The sequence below is a fragment of the Nelumbo nucifera genome, chromosome 1 (genome assembly GCF_055504915.1).
Source record: "Nelumbo nucifera cultivar China Antique chromosome 1, China Antique-T2T, whole genome shotgun sequence".
Taxonomy (NCBI): Eukaryota; Viridiplantae; Streptophyta; class Magnoliopsida; order Proteales; family Nelumbonaceae; genus Nelumbo; species Nelumbo nucifera.
In genome coordinates, this window is record NC_142649.1 from 46923893 (window position 1) to 46940752 (window position 16860).

General features: G+C 39.9%; 1 protein-coding gene across 1 annotated transcript in view; it reads left to right on the plus strand.

Moving 5' to 3' along the window:
* Positions 1–16860, plus strand: part of TIC22-III (Tic22-like family protein) — a 50551-nt gene that overhangs the window by 21765 nt on the left and 11926 nt on the right. The window lies entirely within an intron of this gene.

The following is a 16860-nucleotide window of genomic DNA, read 5'->3' on the forward strand; positions in this document are numbered from 1 at the left end:
ATACCAAACAGAAACCAAAGTGAATGCCACATGTGTTATGGGTGTGCAAATCTTAGAGCATAGGTACTGGTCTACTGGAAAATCCAAGAGATCACCTATAGGACACAGATGGATTCTAAAACGTGATTGCACTCCATCTATTTAATTGATTTATTGGGTGGGCAATTTTAAACATTTGATAAATTGGAAGTTACTTGGTAACAGTTTTTTTTTTTTTTATTTATTTTTTATTTTTTTCAAGGAGATGATGAAGGATGATTCGAGAGTTGTGTACTTAGATCACTAACTTATAGAAAAAATGATAAAAAACAACAAAGAGAAACAAGAGAGGAGAGTAGACAAAGAGGAGAGCATGTGAAAGAGTTTGAGAAAGGTAAAGTAATTTCATTACATAACGAGGCAACAACTGAGGGAATATACACTGAGACACTGTTTTAGTGATCTAAAAGGCATGCCTAGGAACACAGGAGAGGTTCATTTTAAGGTATGCGCCTCACCTAGTCCTCAAGTGCAGCACTTTCAAAAGGCGCATGCCTGGTGTGCCTTGTGCTTCAGCCCAGGTGTGCACCTTTTGAAAATTTGTTCCTTTTTGATTTTTTTTTTTTTTTTTTTCTGTTTTTTTATGCCTAATGGCTTGATTGAGGGCTCTGCCTTTGGGTCCCCAACCAAGCCCTTTGAGGCAAGCCCAAACAAGTCCATATAAAGGTCTTACATTCTTAATCCCTACAAAAAAGAAAATATTTTATAACTTTAATAGTCTCTCTTAGAAATATCTTTTATTAAGATGAATGAACGAGCAACATTAGCAAATATGGGGTTTTCGGAGAATTAGGAACACATAAGGTTTAATGTTTAAGACCCTGGTACGAACTTGTTTGGGCTTGCCTTGAGGGACTTGGTACAAAGGCGGTTTGTAGAGTTAGGAATGTGTAATGTTTAACATCACATTAGCTATTTGAAATAATGCAATTGGAAAAAGAATAAAGAGATTGAGAATTTTACATGGTTGAATATGTTTCTTTTTTTTGAGAAAAAGGTTAACCAAATTTCATTAAAAAAAGCAGGGAATGCATGAGCAGATGTACTACACAGAAAAAAGAAAACCCAACAGATAAATAAAAAATTACAGAGGGGGAAGCCTATTGCTGTACAGATTCTCTAGTCTTGCTCCAATTTTAGCTAATCCATCTGCAATATGATTCAGCTCCCTCGGTATCCACAACAAGTTTGAGTTTAGATTTTCCAAGGAGTCTCTTGCCTCAGCCAGATAATGACTCAACCTCCAAGGACCCCCTCCTTGTCCTTCAGCCATTTAATGGTATTAGCAGAATCTCTGAATCTCCTACAATAGATAAGTTCTGAATGCCCAATCTTTTTATTATTCTGATTCCAATGAGAACAGCCATAACTTCAGCCGTTGTTGAGTCAGCATAACTGATTGGGCCACTGAAAACCCAACAGATATTACCCAGATTGTCCCTCAAAATACCCATGTTTAGGATCAAAAATATATAATATATGATGCAAAAAAATATAAGGCTTGAGGGGCCAGATTTGACAGCTGGCCCACTTCACATTAATTAAAATTTAATTTATTCTGGTTATGGGGGGGGGGTTAAGCAACCACCCCACGTATGAAGAGTGGGGAGGTTGCTCTAACCTCCCTACCCATAACTGTCTTATAAGAGAGAGAGGAGAGGAAAAATGGGCGGCAGATAGAGAAAAAGAGAAGAGAAAGAGAAGAAAATGAGAGAAGAGAGAGGAAGAGAGGAAATAAGGAGAGAACTTGTAGTTCTGCTGGTTGAAGTGATTAAGGATAAGTGTACACAGGTATAGATCTTATCTTTTTTCTTCTTTCCCTTTTATCTATTATCAATCTTTATCTTATCCTCTCTCTCTCTCTCTCTCTAGAGTTCTGTTAGAACTCAAAATCTTATCTCAAATTATATATACATATATATCTAGAGGATCCCATCCACCACAAAGATAACAAAAAACTAATACTAGGGAGCCTCTGATATGATTGGTGGATTCTATCCACCCCAAAGAACTTTCAGTAGGCTAATCCAGTGCACTGTCAATACACCTGAAAATGGGATAGATGTGCTGGTTTACCACCTGTAACAACACTTTGCCACTTGTTGCAGCACTGTTATCTACCTGAGAAGGGGGACAGATGTGCTGGTTTGCTACCTGTAACAGCACATGTTGCCACTTGTTACTGACAATTTTTTGGGACCCATTGTTTTCAGTTTGCTGCTAGTGGGCTCAACCTGTCAGTGGGGCCCACTATAATATTCAGTATAAAACATTAAAGTGGGCCACACCCACTATCAAATCAACCTAGTGGGTCCCACCTGTCAGCGGGGCCCACTGTTAAAATATTTAGGATAAAACATTAAAGTGGGCCAAACCCACTATCAAACTAACCTAGTGGGTCTCACCTGTCAGTGGGGCTTACTATTAAAATATTCAGTATAAAACATTAAAGTGGGCCACTCCCACTACCAAATCAACCTAGTGGGTCTCACTGTTAAAATATTTACGTTTAAAACATTAAAGTGGGCTACACCCACTATCAAATAAACCTAGTGGGTCCCACCTGTCAGTGGGGCCCACTGTTACAATATTCAGTATTAAACATTAAAGTGGGCCACACCCACTATCAAATCAACCTAGTGGGTCCCATCTATCAGTGGGGCCCACTGTTAAAATATTTAAGTTTAAAACATTAAAGTGGGCCACGCCCACTATCAAATTAACCTAGTGGGTCCCACCTGTCAGTAGGGCCCACTGTTAATATATTTAGTATAAAATGTTAAAGTGGGCCACACTCACTATCAAATCAACCTAGTGGGTCCCACCTAATCAGTGGTGCTCACTATTAAAATATTCAAGTTTAAAACATTAAGGTGGGCCACACCCACTAGCAAGTCATCGTAGTGGGTCCCACCCATCAGTGGGGCCCACTGTTAAAATAATAAAATGTAAAATATCAAATTGGGTCACATCCACTATTAGATTAGTATAGTGGGTCCCATTGATTTGTGGGGCCTACTATTAAAATATTAAAGTGGGCCATGCCCACTACCAAATCAATATAGTGGTTGCTACTTTTTACCGATTAACGAAACTCACTGTTAAGATGTGTAAGGTTAAAATACATAAGTACCCAATGGCGTATCGGTCCTATGGCTTATCTACCAATTGTGGGACCCACTCATGGGTATAACCCACTAAGAATCCAAGTTGATGGGACTGCTTATACCTGCTATTGGGTTTAACCCTTACAAAGTAGTTCTTTCACATAAAATCAAAATCAAAGGGTATTTCTTCTAAGGAATATAATTAAGGGGTTTTAGCAGACATAGTGCATACTTATACACCCTGAATATGGAAACCCTAATTCTACTCAAAGTTCTTTGTTTTTTTTTTTTTTTGTGAATTATGATCAAAACAACCCACAATCCCAGCTACACCAGGATTGCCTGCAACACTTCCGTCGAAGTTTAAAGTCATTCCTCCTTCATTAGGAGGTACTTGTAGTCTCTGGACTGATTGAGGGTAGGTTGGAAGAAGCAAGATTGTTTGGATATTTCTGTTAAGGTCATTGAGAGAGAGTCCTTGGAACAGTTCAGAATTAGCAGCCCAGAAATTACATTTGAAAGGATATCTGAGATTAGCTCTTCAAGAGATCTGATTTTGTTGTCAAATAAGCACATGTTTCTTTCCTCCCAAACTCCCCACAGAACTGCATGTAACATTGTTTGCTAGTAAACTTTACCTATATTGCTCAAGCCTGAACCTTGCCACTGATGGAGAAACTCCTGAGTATGCTTTGGAAAATCCCAATTGTAACCAGCCAAGTTTAAGAAATGGCACCAAATCTTTTGAGAGAAATTGCAATGGATAAGTAGATGATCAGCTGATTGACCTTCTCTTAGGCATAATAGACAGGCATGGGGAGAAATATAGGATCTTCCCAAACTTTTTTTTGAAGAAGGTCACAGGTATTTATTCTTTGTAGGCACGCTTCCCAAACAAAGAAGCAGACTCTTAAGGGAATGTGACTGCACCATATCTTCTTGAACAGGAAAGAGGAACTCTGTTCACTTGCAATTAGAGCCTTGAACATAGATTTGGAAGAAAATTCACCATTTGGGTGGAGGGTCCACACTTAGGTGTGAATGGAGAGAGGGGAGGTATAGTCTTCTTTAATGGTATTCTTAACAAAGAAAGAATAGTAGGAAACAAGAAGAAGAAGGAAGAGAGAGAAGAGAGAAGGGAGAAGAGAAGAAAGATGTTTGGCGAACTGAACTGAGTCTGGCAGTGCCAGATTATATCATTTTATATAGGGTGACCATAAATAAAGGGGAAAAGACCCTTGTGCCTCTACTATAGTTAAAGCACAAGAACAATAATAAAAAAGCCATTTTAAACAAACTAAATAGATCATAACTAAGCAGAATAAAAACATAAATGTAAAGTAAACTATTACAACACTCCCTCTCAAGTTGTGACATAGATGTCAATCATGCCCAACTTGTCACACAAATTATTATGCCACACATGATGAAGGCCCTTGGTGAAGATGTCTGCAAGTTGTTTTTCTGAGCTGACATATGGAGTGCACACTAATCCACTCACAAGTTTTTCTCTAATAAAATGCTTGTTCACTTCAATATGTTTTGCTTTATCATGGAGGACTAGGTTAGCGGCAATGTTGATAGCAACTTTATTGTCACAATAGAGTGACATGGGGGTTGTTAACTGCAAAACCCAGTTCACCTAACAAGTTTTTTATCCACATGATTTCAGCAACTCTATGAGACATAGCTCTGTATTCCGCTTCAGCATTAGACCTAGCCACCACACTTTGCTTATTCTCTAGGTGACTAAGTTTCCTCCCATAAAGGTACAATACCCATTGGTAGACTTTTTGTCATCAATTGCTCCTGCCCAATCAACATCTGTATACATTTCAACCTTCAAATGCCCATGTTTCTGGAATAGCAAACTAGCTCCTGGGAACTTCTTAAGGTATCTAAGGATCCTTTCTGCAGCTTCAAAGTGAGTTGTCTTAGGATTATGCATGAACTGACTAAGGACACCCATTGCATAGGCAATATCAGGCCTGGTCATAGACAAAAATAAGAGTCTCCCTAAAAGTCTCTGGAACTTCTTTACATCTTTCAAAACCTCCCCTCGACCGTCTCCTAGCTGTTGGTTAGGTTCAATGGGTGAATCAATTGGCTTCACTCCTAACTTGCCTGTATCCTCTGATAAATCTAGTACATATTTCCTTTGAGAAATAAATATGCCCTTTTAAGAGTGGGTAACTTCAATCCCAAGGAAATAACGTAAGGGTCCTAGATCTTTCACCTCGAATTGAGTGGTTAAGAATTTCTTTAGCTTCTGTATTTCAGTCTTCTAGTCTCCTATGAGGCTATGACCACTATGTCATCCACATACACAATTAAAGTTGCAATTTTTCCTTCACCTTTTTTCACAAACAGAATATAATCTAATTGGCATTGTTTGAACCCCATCTAGTGTACTGCTAAGTGAAACTTACTAAACCAGGTCTGAGGTGATTGTTTCAACCCATATAATGATTATTTAAACCTGCACAGCTTTTGCTCATTGCTTTGGCACAAAAAACCTGGAGGCTGAGCCATGTACACCTCCTCCTCTAGGTCACCATTCAAGAATGCATTTTTAATGTCCAACTGGTGAAGTTCCCAGTCAACATTAGCTTCCAATGAAAGGAGGATTCTAATAGAATTCATCTTGGCTATGAAGAGGATGAGAGATCCATCATATGGATGGCCAAACCCTGCAGGAAGGTTGGGCGAAATTTCAAAAATTTATCTCTCTCCCATCTGGGAATCGCATTCCCTATTTTAGAAAACTGCATTTTCAAGGATCAATCTTGAACCAAACCAGACTAGATCTGAAACCAAAAAGGGAGGAGAGGGATATACCTGATACGGAGTAATAGTAACTCCCAATGAAGGTGTTCACGCCCAAGGAGAAGACCAAAAACTGCTTCCACTGAAGATGAAACAGTGTGAGGTAAAGCAGAATCAGCAGGATGGCTCTTCAGGAAGAACCGAATTCTTCAGCAAGAATGTAGTAGAGGGCTGGTGAGCACGACTTCAGATTGCCTCTTCTGCCAATAAGCAATATCAAGAATGATTCTTGATCATTCCCACAAGTGGAGATCGAACTGGGTAGGGGCGGCAAGAACAGGAAGAAAAGAGCAGAAGACAGGGGCAATCAAACTATATATTTTCTTCTCTCTTAATTCAGCAAATTGTGAGTATATGGAGGTCCGCCCTGCTCTACTATTTATAACCTTAAAGAGGGAACCTCCTAATCCCATTAGGAGTTTCCTAATCCAAATCTTTTATTTGGATATGGACTCTCTTTAAGAGATAAGGATAATCTCTTATCTTATTTGCAGATAAAGATCAGCCTTCCTAATCAAATTAGGAGTTTTCTGATCCAAATCTTTATTTGGATATGGACTCTTTAAGTGGATAGGGATAATCCCTTATCCTATCTGCTGATCCAAATCCCAGATCCGCCCCTTATTTAATTAATCTTATTAAGCCAGTTCGAATTGGGCTTTAGGCCCATTAAGCCTATGTGCTCACTTAGCCTCTTAACTTGCTGCCTAGTTGGCTATCCTTGTATGGCATGGGACCCAAACATTGATCTACATATTAGCCACATGGGTTCAGCCCAGCCTTTGTTACAAGGCCTGGTCGAATTCACTGTAGGAGACAGTGAACCCCTGAGTCCATTACCATGGGCTCTTAATGGGCCCAACATTTACACTAAATGGTCCTTGGGCCTAGCCACCTTATGAAAACCCAAGGACTGTGGGCAGATGCAAGATTAACCCATCAGGTATTACCCTCAATGGTCTTATACTTAACCTCTCAACCCATAATGATCAAACACTACCCGACAAGAGATGACCTCTCCCTCGGCTGCAAGGAACAATGCTGCACTCTCTACTCACATGGATCCCGGGAATTAAAACCTTTTGCAAACATTTTGAAACCATAATATGTATATGTATATCTCTATATAAATATATTTTGCAAAAACAAATTTCAACGGTTGAAATCAACTGCCGGCAGTTTAGGTTTCCATTAGAGAGAGTGCATCCCCGATCATTCACTTTGTTCGACAAAGGGGCTGATCCTGTCACTATGATCACCTACTCAGATGAATTCTCAGATTGTTTCAACATACCTAGGTTTTGACCCCCTCTAAGGATCTCACTGATTGGCATATCAAAGACAACCCAATCTGACACCTAGTGCAGTATCATAATCGAGTCTAGGGGTCAGGTGTAACATTTCAGTTTTGCCCATCCATCTCCAAGGTCTAGGGCAATAATGGAATTTTGGTCCAGTTCAGGGTTTCAAGAAAACCCACACTGCATGTACCTTAGGTCTCACCCTGACAGCTGAGACAAGCCACCCCAACCAACTTGGAGGCATATCAGTGTCAGCCTTGGCAGGATAAATCTCCCTAGATCTATCCAACGACTGTGAAGATTCTAAACTAACACGAGTCTCATAAGTGTCAAGTTTAAGGGTATTACACAGAAGCACACCACAATGACATGAATCAATTATGTACTTTATTCATTTACAATAAATGTCAAAAAGGTACATCAATCTGATTAGAGCTAAGGGCATAACTGTCTAACATCTCCCACTTGCACTTAGGTCCAATCGGGTTCAAGCCGGAGTCCCATACTTTCTACGTGTTTCTCAAACACTTTCTGTGTTAGTGGCTTAGTTAATGGGTCTGCTACATTTTCCGCTGATGCTACCTTCTGAATCAAGATGTCCCCTCTTCCAACTATCTCCCGCAGTACATGGTACTTCCTCTCGATGTGCTTCGACTTCGAGTGGGCTCGTGGCTCCTTAGCCTGAGCAATGGCTCCAGTGTTGTCTGTCACATAACAATGGAATGGGTGATGTGCTGGATGGAACTACTCATAATTCCTGAATGAACTTCTTCATCCAAATGACTTTTGTGGCAGCTTCACTTGTGGCAATGTATTCGGCTTCGGTTGTGGAATCTGCGGTGGACCCTTTTCCAGCAAACAACACACGATCCTATCGTGAAGATATAACCAGATGTAGACTTTCTATCATTTGGATCTGACTGGAAATCGGCATTAGTATACCCCTGGATCTGTAGTGAACTACCATTGAATACCAGACAAAACTCTTTTGTCCTTCGAAGGTATTTTAGTATGTTTTTCACAGCGGTCCAATACTCCTGCCCTGGGTTAGATTGGTATTTGCTTACCACACTCATTGCTTGATAAATGCTAGGACGAGCGCACAACATGGCATACATGATGCTCCATACGGCTGAGGCATAGGGAACCTCTTTCATGCCCTCAATCTCTTCGGGAGTCTTGGGAGACATACCCTTGGAGAGAGTGACTCCATGCCTGAAAGGAACATTTCCTTTCTTGGAGTTCTCCATGCTGTATCTCTTGACTATTTTGTCAATGTAAGCAGACTGGGATAATCCTATTATCCTTTAAGATCTATCTCTGTAGAGTCAAAGACCCAGTATGTAGGAGGTTTCTTCCACATTCTTAGGAACAGAAACATTGTCAATGGACAAAAGGAACACATGATATGAAGGTGAGATATGATCATAGGACACAGAGTGAGAGATAGGATGCTTAGTAGTATGAGATCTAATATCCTTTCTCTTAGCAATAGGAACATCAAGATCATCAAGAACAGGGGGATCAATATCGAGAGGTTTAGGCATATCAATGGGAACGAGTGTACCTAGTTGATGATGAAGATCTGCTTCTGGAGAGTCTAATGATGTTAGTTGCATAGTCTCAGGTTCTATGGATCTTGAACTCTATTGGCTCTTATGGTGGCAAAGAAAGACACGAAATGGAAGGTCAAGAAGAGGAGATTATTTAGCCTAGGTGTGTTTCTCCTTAACCTTACTCTTCCCCTAAGGAGAAACCGGGAAAAAAGGTTAATACTCAAAGAAGGATACATCCATGGAGACATAGCACTTGCGTGAAGCAGGATCATAGCATTGGTAGCCCTTTTGAGATAAAGGGTAACCAAGAAAAACACAAGGAATGGCACAACGATTGAGCTTATCGCAAGTACGGGACAAGTCATGAACAAAGCAACGACACCCAAAGACATGCATTTGATTAGGGGACAGAGGAGCCGTAGGAAACAACAGTTGATGTGGGGCCTTATACTCTAGTAACCGAGATGGTATACAGTTGATGATATATGCAACACACATAACGACATCCATCCAAAAGTGTTTCGGAACATTCATATGGATTTATAACCCATGGGCCATTTCGAGAAGATGACAATTTTACCTTTTAGTGACACTGTTTTGATAGGGTGTCCTAGCACAAGAGCTTCAATGCAGAGATCCACACAAAGCAAAGAACTCCGTGAGATCATTATGGAAGTACACATTTGCATTGTCCAACTGGAAAATATGAATCTCAGTTTGGAATTGAGTAAAAATGATGCATTGATAATCTTTCACAATCTTTGGCACTTCATCTCTAGATCGCATAGGATAAACCCAAGTATATCTAGAGTAGTCATCAATCAAAGTAATGAAATACTTATATTCAGTGTCAGAAGATAGAGTAATAGGGCCCCAAACATTAGAATAGACAATATGAAATGGAAATTGAGATCTTTTATTTCTTAAAGGAAAAAAAACTTTTACTGTGTTTGCTCAATTGACATGTCTGACATTGTGACTCACTAATTGTCAAAGACTTAAATAACTCTGGAAACATAAGTTTTAATGACTCAAAAGAAAGATGACCAAGATGAATATGCCATAAGTAGGCATGACTCTCACTAGATGATTTCAAGGGCTCAGTAGCCATAAGACTGCTCTATTCTCCAACACATAGAGACCATCCACCATGCTTCCTCTACCAATCGTCTTCCTTGAGGCCAAATTCTGAAACACACATGAATAAGGAAAGAAGGTAACTGAACAATTCAAGGAGTGAGTGACACTACTAATAGAAAGTAAATTGATAGGTAATTTAGGAACATGCAACACATTAGAGAGGGTAAGACCGAAAGGAAGGGATATAGTTCCTTGACCGGCTATGTTGGAGAATGATCCATCAACCAGTCTCATCTTATCTCTCCCAGAGAGGAGGTTATATGCCTGAAATAAAGTTGACTTACCAGTCATGTGGTTTGAGGCTCTAGAGTCGGTTATTCAGGGGGAATCAGATTATGAGATGATACATGGAAAGCAATGGCAGTGCTACCTGATGTAGACACAAAGGAGGTAGAAGGAGTAGGGCCAGAATCCATCAGGCGAAATGTCCTACCATATAACTCCAAATGGTCATGAAAAGAGTTGATAATCTCTTCCTTGGGGTCAGAACCAGAGTGCTGCTCATGAGGTATATTTCTTCTAATTTTGCTGGGTTGGCTTCTTACTTTGATCAGATGCTGATTTCTTGCTCAATTCCTAAGCCCATTTAGGCTTCCCATGGAAGTCCCAACATGTGTTTCTAGTGTGCTTGGTCTTCTGACAATGAGTGCACCAAATCTTGTCTTTGTCGTTCACTCTCTTTTGTGAATCACTCTTCTTAAAAGAGCCTCCAACATTTGAATTTGTACTTCCCCGAACTGCTAGAGCAACCGGCTCCCCCTCTGCACTGAATTTTGATGGAAGTAACAGAGGGAATCCGGGGTATTGGGGACATGTTTAGGGATGAGAATGGTACCGTTTTAGCTCTGTTCTCAGGCCCAATAGGGACAGGGGATTCTCTCAGTTCTGAGATCTGTGCAATTGTGGAAGGTGTCCAGAAAGCAAAGGATGACTTTGCAATTGAAGGGGATTTGGAGGTGGTAGTAGGGTGGCTGAAAGAAGATAAGGCCGGCCTATGGGCATATAGCAACGAAAGGAAAAAGTTTAAGTGGCTGGTCAAAGACATGGAAGTGAAGTTCAGTTGGGTGAAGAGATCTGCTAACCCATTTGATGATGAGTTAGCTAAGCTAGGGGTGGGTAGGGAAATTTTATTTTGGGCTCAGTTGTAATTTCAGACTTTTGTCTGGGGCTTTAGCCTCAGTAGGGGGAGTTAAGAAATTTTCTCTCTTTTGTACCATATTTACAGACTGATTAATGAAATTGTAGTTATTGATAAAAAAAGAAAAAAAAACTAATCAATGATGTTGAAGGGGACGAAGAATTCAGTGCCAAGAGGGGAGAAGGAAAGGAAGTCTTTAGGAAAAGGGGGCATTTGGGTTTTTTCAGTTAAGTCCAATGAAGATCATTAGCTGGAATGTTAGGGGTCTAGGAAGTGCTACAAAAAGAAGACTGATTAGAGAGTTGCTGAAGAAAGAAAAACTAGACATAGTTTTGATTCAGGAATCTAAGGTTCAGGAGGTTGATAGGAAGTGAATTAGGAGCTTTCAGGGAGAAAGAAACTATCAATGGAGCTTTGCACCAGTTTGGGGTGCTTCTGGGGGAATAATAACAGCCTGGAAGGATGACATGTTTACTTGTTGTGAAGAGCTAGTGGGAAGATTTTCAATCTCGGTAAAACTGGAAAATAATCATGATGGGTTTGATTGGGTCCTTACCAATGTTTATGGGCCAAACTCGTATAGAGAAAGGAATGTGATGCGGGAAGAATTAGCAGATATTAGAGGTTTGTGGGATGGCCCATGGTGCTTAGGAGGTGACTTTAATGTGATCAAATTTCTGGATGAATCAAGTGGAGGAAGACAGAGGGTCACTTCAAGTATGAGGAAATTTAATAACTTTATTGAGGCATTTGAGTTAAGAGATTTCCCACTAGGTCAATCTTGTTTTACTTGGTCCAATCTCCAGGCTAACCCTATTTTCTCCAGACCGGGCAGGGTTCTTTTTGTTTCCTGATTGAGAAGAGCGTTGGGTAGGTTTGAGAGGAAAGTCTCTACCTAGAATTACATCAGATCATTGGTTAATTTGCTTGTCTCAGAGGTCTATCGAGGGATGCTCTATTCCTTTTAGGTTTGAGAACATGTGGTTCACCCATCCGGATTTCAAGTAAAAGGTTGAGTGGTGGGAATCCCAAAGTCCACAACCTATTTGAGAAGGACAAAAGTTTTTGAGAAAATTACAAAGACTGAAAGGGGAGATTAAAGAGTGGAGTTTGGAAGATTGGAAGAGAAAAAAGTTGGCTTAATTGCTCAAATTGAGGGGATTGAAAGGAAAGAATTACAAGGTGTGATAGAAGGTCATGAAAGAGAAAGAAGATGGTCTTTAAAGGACCTATAGGATACTTTGTTGAGAGAGGAGATCAGTTAGAAGCAAAAGTCAAGAGAGAGATGGATTAAGGAGGGTGATGGCAATACAATTCTTTCATGCTTTAGCAAATGACAGGAAGAGGAAGAGCTCAATTTCCTCTTTAGTAGTGGGACAGGCTGAGATCACAGATCAAGAAGAAATTGCTAAATCTTTTGCTGATCACTTCAGATCAATATTTTGTAGGCCAATTACTGAGAAGTGGGCTTTGGATGGATTGGAATGGGACTTTTTGGAAGAGAATCAGGTACAATCTTTGGAGAAAAGCTTTGAGGAAATTGAAGTTAAAGAAGCCATCTTCTCTATGGATAGATCTAAGGCTCCTAGGCTTGATGGATTCACAATGGCTTTCTATCAAGATTGTTGGGAGATAATAAAAAAGACTTGATGAAAGTGTTCAGGGAATTCCATAGAAGGGGAGTAATCAGCCCAGGGATGAATTCAACCTTCTTAGCTTTGATCCCAAAGAAGCAAGGTGCCACCCAGCTAGGTGATTTCAGACCTATAAGCATAGTGACTCGTATCTATGAGGTAATTGCCAAGGTACTATTTCTAAGGGTTAAAAATGTGCTCCCCTTTATCATTTCCCAATACCAAGGGGCCTTTGTCCAAGATAGACAAATTATTGATCAAATTCTAATTGAAAGTGAGTGTGTAGAGTCTCAAAAAAGGCTAAAGAGGAAGGGAGTGGCAATTAAACTGGATTTGGAGAAGGCCTATGACCTAGTGGACTAGGATTTTTTTATTAACATCATGAGATGGTGTGGGTTTGGGGATTTGTGGTGTAAATGGATCAAAGGTTGTCTGCAAACAAGTCATTTTTCTGTTCTAGTGAATGGCACTGCAGTTGATTTCATTGAAGGGATTAGAGGCCTTAGACAAGGAGATCCACTCTCTCCCTTTCTCTTTACTTTGGTGGCTGAGGTCTTAAGTACGTTAATCTCAAAGGGTAACTTGATGCAATTAATCAAAGGTTGGACAGTAGGGAGAGATAGAGTTTTGGTCTCACATTTACAGTTTGCAGATGACATCTTGGTCTTCTGTGATGGGGAGAGCCGAGGTGTAGAAAATCTAAAGCTAGTTGTGAGCCTTTTTGAAAGGATTTCCAATTTGAGAATCAATTGGTCTAAGAGCCTAGTGGTTGGTATCAACTTGGAAGAGAGTGGTTTGAGATCTTTGGCTGATTTGTTGGGTTGTGAAAAAGGAGATTGACCTTTGTGTTAATTGGGATTGCCCCTTGGTGGAAACCCTTGATCAGTTAGCTTTTGGAACATAGTAGTGGAAAGGTTTGAAAAAAGGCTGGCCAGTTGGAAAAGGAATTATATTTCTTTGGGAGGGAGAATCACACTGATTAAATCCACTTTGGCTAATCTTCCAGTTCATTACATGTCGGTTTTTTAAGACACCCCAAGTTGTCATAAGAAGATTAGATAAGATCATGAGGAACTTTTTGTGGGAGCCTGGGGAGGGGAAAAAGATCATCTGGTTAGGTGGGAAAAGGTGAGACAGTTGAAAGGGGAAGGGGGCTTGGGAATTGGAAATGTAAAGTTGAAGAATGTGGCTTTGTTAAGTAAATGGCTTTGGAGGTTCCCTAAAGAAAATGAGAAACTATGGACTAGAGTTATCTCAAGTATCCATGGGCTGTCAAGCAATGGTTGGGATGCGGGCTGTTTGCATAGAACTACTTTGGCTGTTCCCTGGAAGGCCATCCATGACATTCTTCCTCTGTTTCCCCCTACATAAGGTATGATTTGGTTTTGGGTCAGAAAATCAGATTTTGGGTGGACATTTGGGTTGGGGATTCCCTCCTGTCTGAGGTTTTCCCTTCCCTTTTTGCTATTTCCAATCTTAAAGGAAAACGTATTAGTGATTTTATTTATTCATCCTTTTCACTTTCAAATTTGAGTTGGAATCTGGGTTTTATTAGAAATTTGAGAGAATCTACAAGTCTAGTGTCTTTGTTTTGATTAATTTTCTGAACTCAGTGGTATTGGGGAACAGTGGTTCAAACTCTACAGTTTGGGAACTCAACCAGTCTAGGTCCTTCCCTTGCAAATCTTTCTTGAATTCTATTGTTGCCACCTCCTCTCCTTCATTCCTTGTCAAGGAGATTTGGTTTCTGCCCATCCATCCTAAAGTCAGTGCCTTCTGTTGGGAAGTATTCCATGGCTCCATCAATACGTAAGATTTGCTTCATAGAAAAAGACCAAATTGGTATTTGTCTCCAAATTGGTGCTCCTTATGTAAGTTGCATGGTGAGACTGCCTTTCACCTTTTAATCTCCTGTCCTTTTGCTAACTATATTTAGGAGTGGTTTTCCTTTCTGTTTGGATGCAGTTGGACTCCTCCTGCTAATTTCGAAAGCTTCTTTAGTTCTCACATTTTCAAGTGTTCTAAAAAGACAGGCAGAATTATGGGAAGATGCACTGGAGCAGTAGTAGCTTGGACAATTTGGGAAGAAAGAAATCTGAGGATCTTTGATGATAAAGAAAGAAGTAAAGAAGCTGTGATTGAAGTGATAACTCTAAGGGTGGCGCATTGGGTGAAAACACTAAAATTGTTTGCTGATTTTAAGACAAAAGACTTTTTCAAAATTCAAATAATGGGGAACAATTACAAACACTGCTTCTAGAAGATCTGTTGTAAATGAGTTCTGGTCCCCTCGGGATGCTGGGTGGAAGAAACTAAATTTTGATGGAAGTTTTCTGGGAAATCTAGGCCCATCGGGCATTGGTGGGGTAATAAGGGAAGAGAATGGAAATATGATAGCCATGTTCTCAGGTCCTATTCAGCATGGTGATGTGGTGAGCTCAGAAATGAAGGCAGCAGTATATGGCGTTGAAAAAGCTAAAGAAATGGGGATTAACAGGTCGATTATTGAAGGGGAGTCAAAAATTGTGGTAAACTGGCTGAAGAAAGGGGAAGGAATAATTTGGCAGCTAAGGAATGAGTTTGGGCACTTCAAGCAGGCTTCTAAAGACATGGTGATTCAAATAAGATGAATTAGAAGATCAGCCAACAGTACGGCTGATGGTCTAGCTTGGCAAGGAGTTCAAAGACAATCTATGTTCTGGGCTATGTTGTAGTTAGTGGGATTTTCTTTTTGGCCACCTTTGGGGCTGTGCTGTAATTAAAGGAATTGTCCTTTGGGTTATGGTTGGGGCTGTGATGTAATTAGTGTGATGCTTTGGACTTCTTGTCCACCCACATCTTCTTGTTGTGCATGATTTTTTAATTTAATGAATCTTTTCTGTGTTGCCGATCAAAAAGAAAAAACATGAGGGAGGAGGAAGCAAGGAATAGGATAATGGAGGAATGGAGAGACCATCCACTATAGGAGCTAGGGAGTGGTAGTAGGTGGATGTCTGATAGACTTGCAATGTGGGAGCAAAATTTTGAGCATGCACAATAATACTATCCACAGTTGAGTTAGGAACATTAAAATCATGAAGAACAATTGGAGACCCATTGGAACACTTTGCCACTTGATTGAAATATAAAACTTGCTCAAGAAAGATCACATTTATAGAAATACAATAGCAATGAAGAGTTGGATTATAACAAAAACAGCCTTTATATTGGGACTGTAGCCCAAAAAGACACACAACATATTGAATAGACAACTTAGTGTGCTCATGTGGAGGAAGGTGAACAAAACATATGCAACCAAGGACAGGCAATATTGAGTGATAGGAGAACAATGATACAACTGTTGAAACAAAGAAACATTTGAAAGAGTTTGTAAAGAACACTGATGTGGACCCCACTGATGTGGTCCCCACAGCATTCGTATGTTAGCAATATTTCTGTTAGATATGACAGTGTTAATTGGTAGTTATTTCAGCTTTATTATTAGTTATTTCTTATTCTATTTGCCATGTAAGCAATAAGGGAAATTCATCCCTTTTACAGTTAGCCAATAGTTATAAATACTAAGAGAGGGTCGGCAGAAATTATGACCTACTCTCTCTTTTCTGAAACTCTCTTCGTTTACTTCTTTTCTTCTTCTCTTCTCTTCTTCTCTTCAATTTTTCATCCTTTTTTTCTTTTTAATTCAAGACTGATTGTAGTCTAGATCGACTACTTGGTATCAGAGCCGACCTAGGAGCTCTTATGCTAGTCTGATTAGGCCGACTGCATGAGAACCACCTAGGTTTGGAAGTTTTTCAACAAGGAAGGAGGATCGGCTGATTCTTGGAGGTTACTGGTAGTGTGCGGCTGCTACTAAAGAGATTGTAGAAGTCTAGGAGAGTTTCAGTAGTCAGGAAGAATCAAAAGAAGCTTTGGATCCTCAAGATTAGGGTTTTGCATCAACCAGAAGGTGGCGGCCAGAGATTTTTTCATAAAGTAAGCTTTTTCTTGTGATTCTGTTCAGAAAAGATAATCTTGGTTTAGTCTGAGAGGTGTGGCTTCAGAATTTTTGTGTTTTCTTTAGGGTTTTGAGAGAAAACCCTAAAATTCAAACTGTTATTTGTTTCAGATAAGAATTTG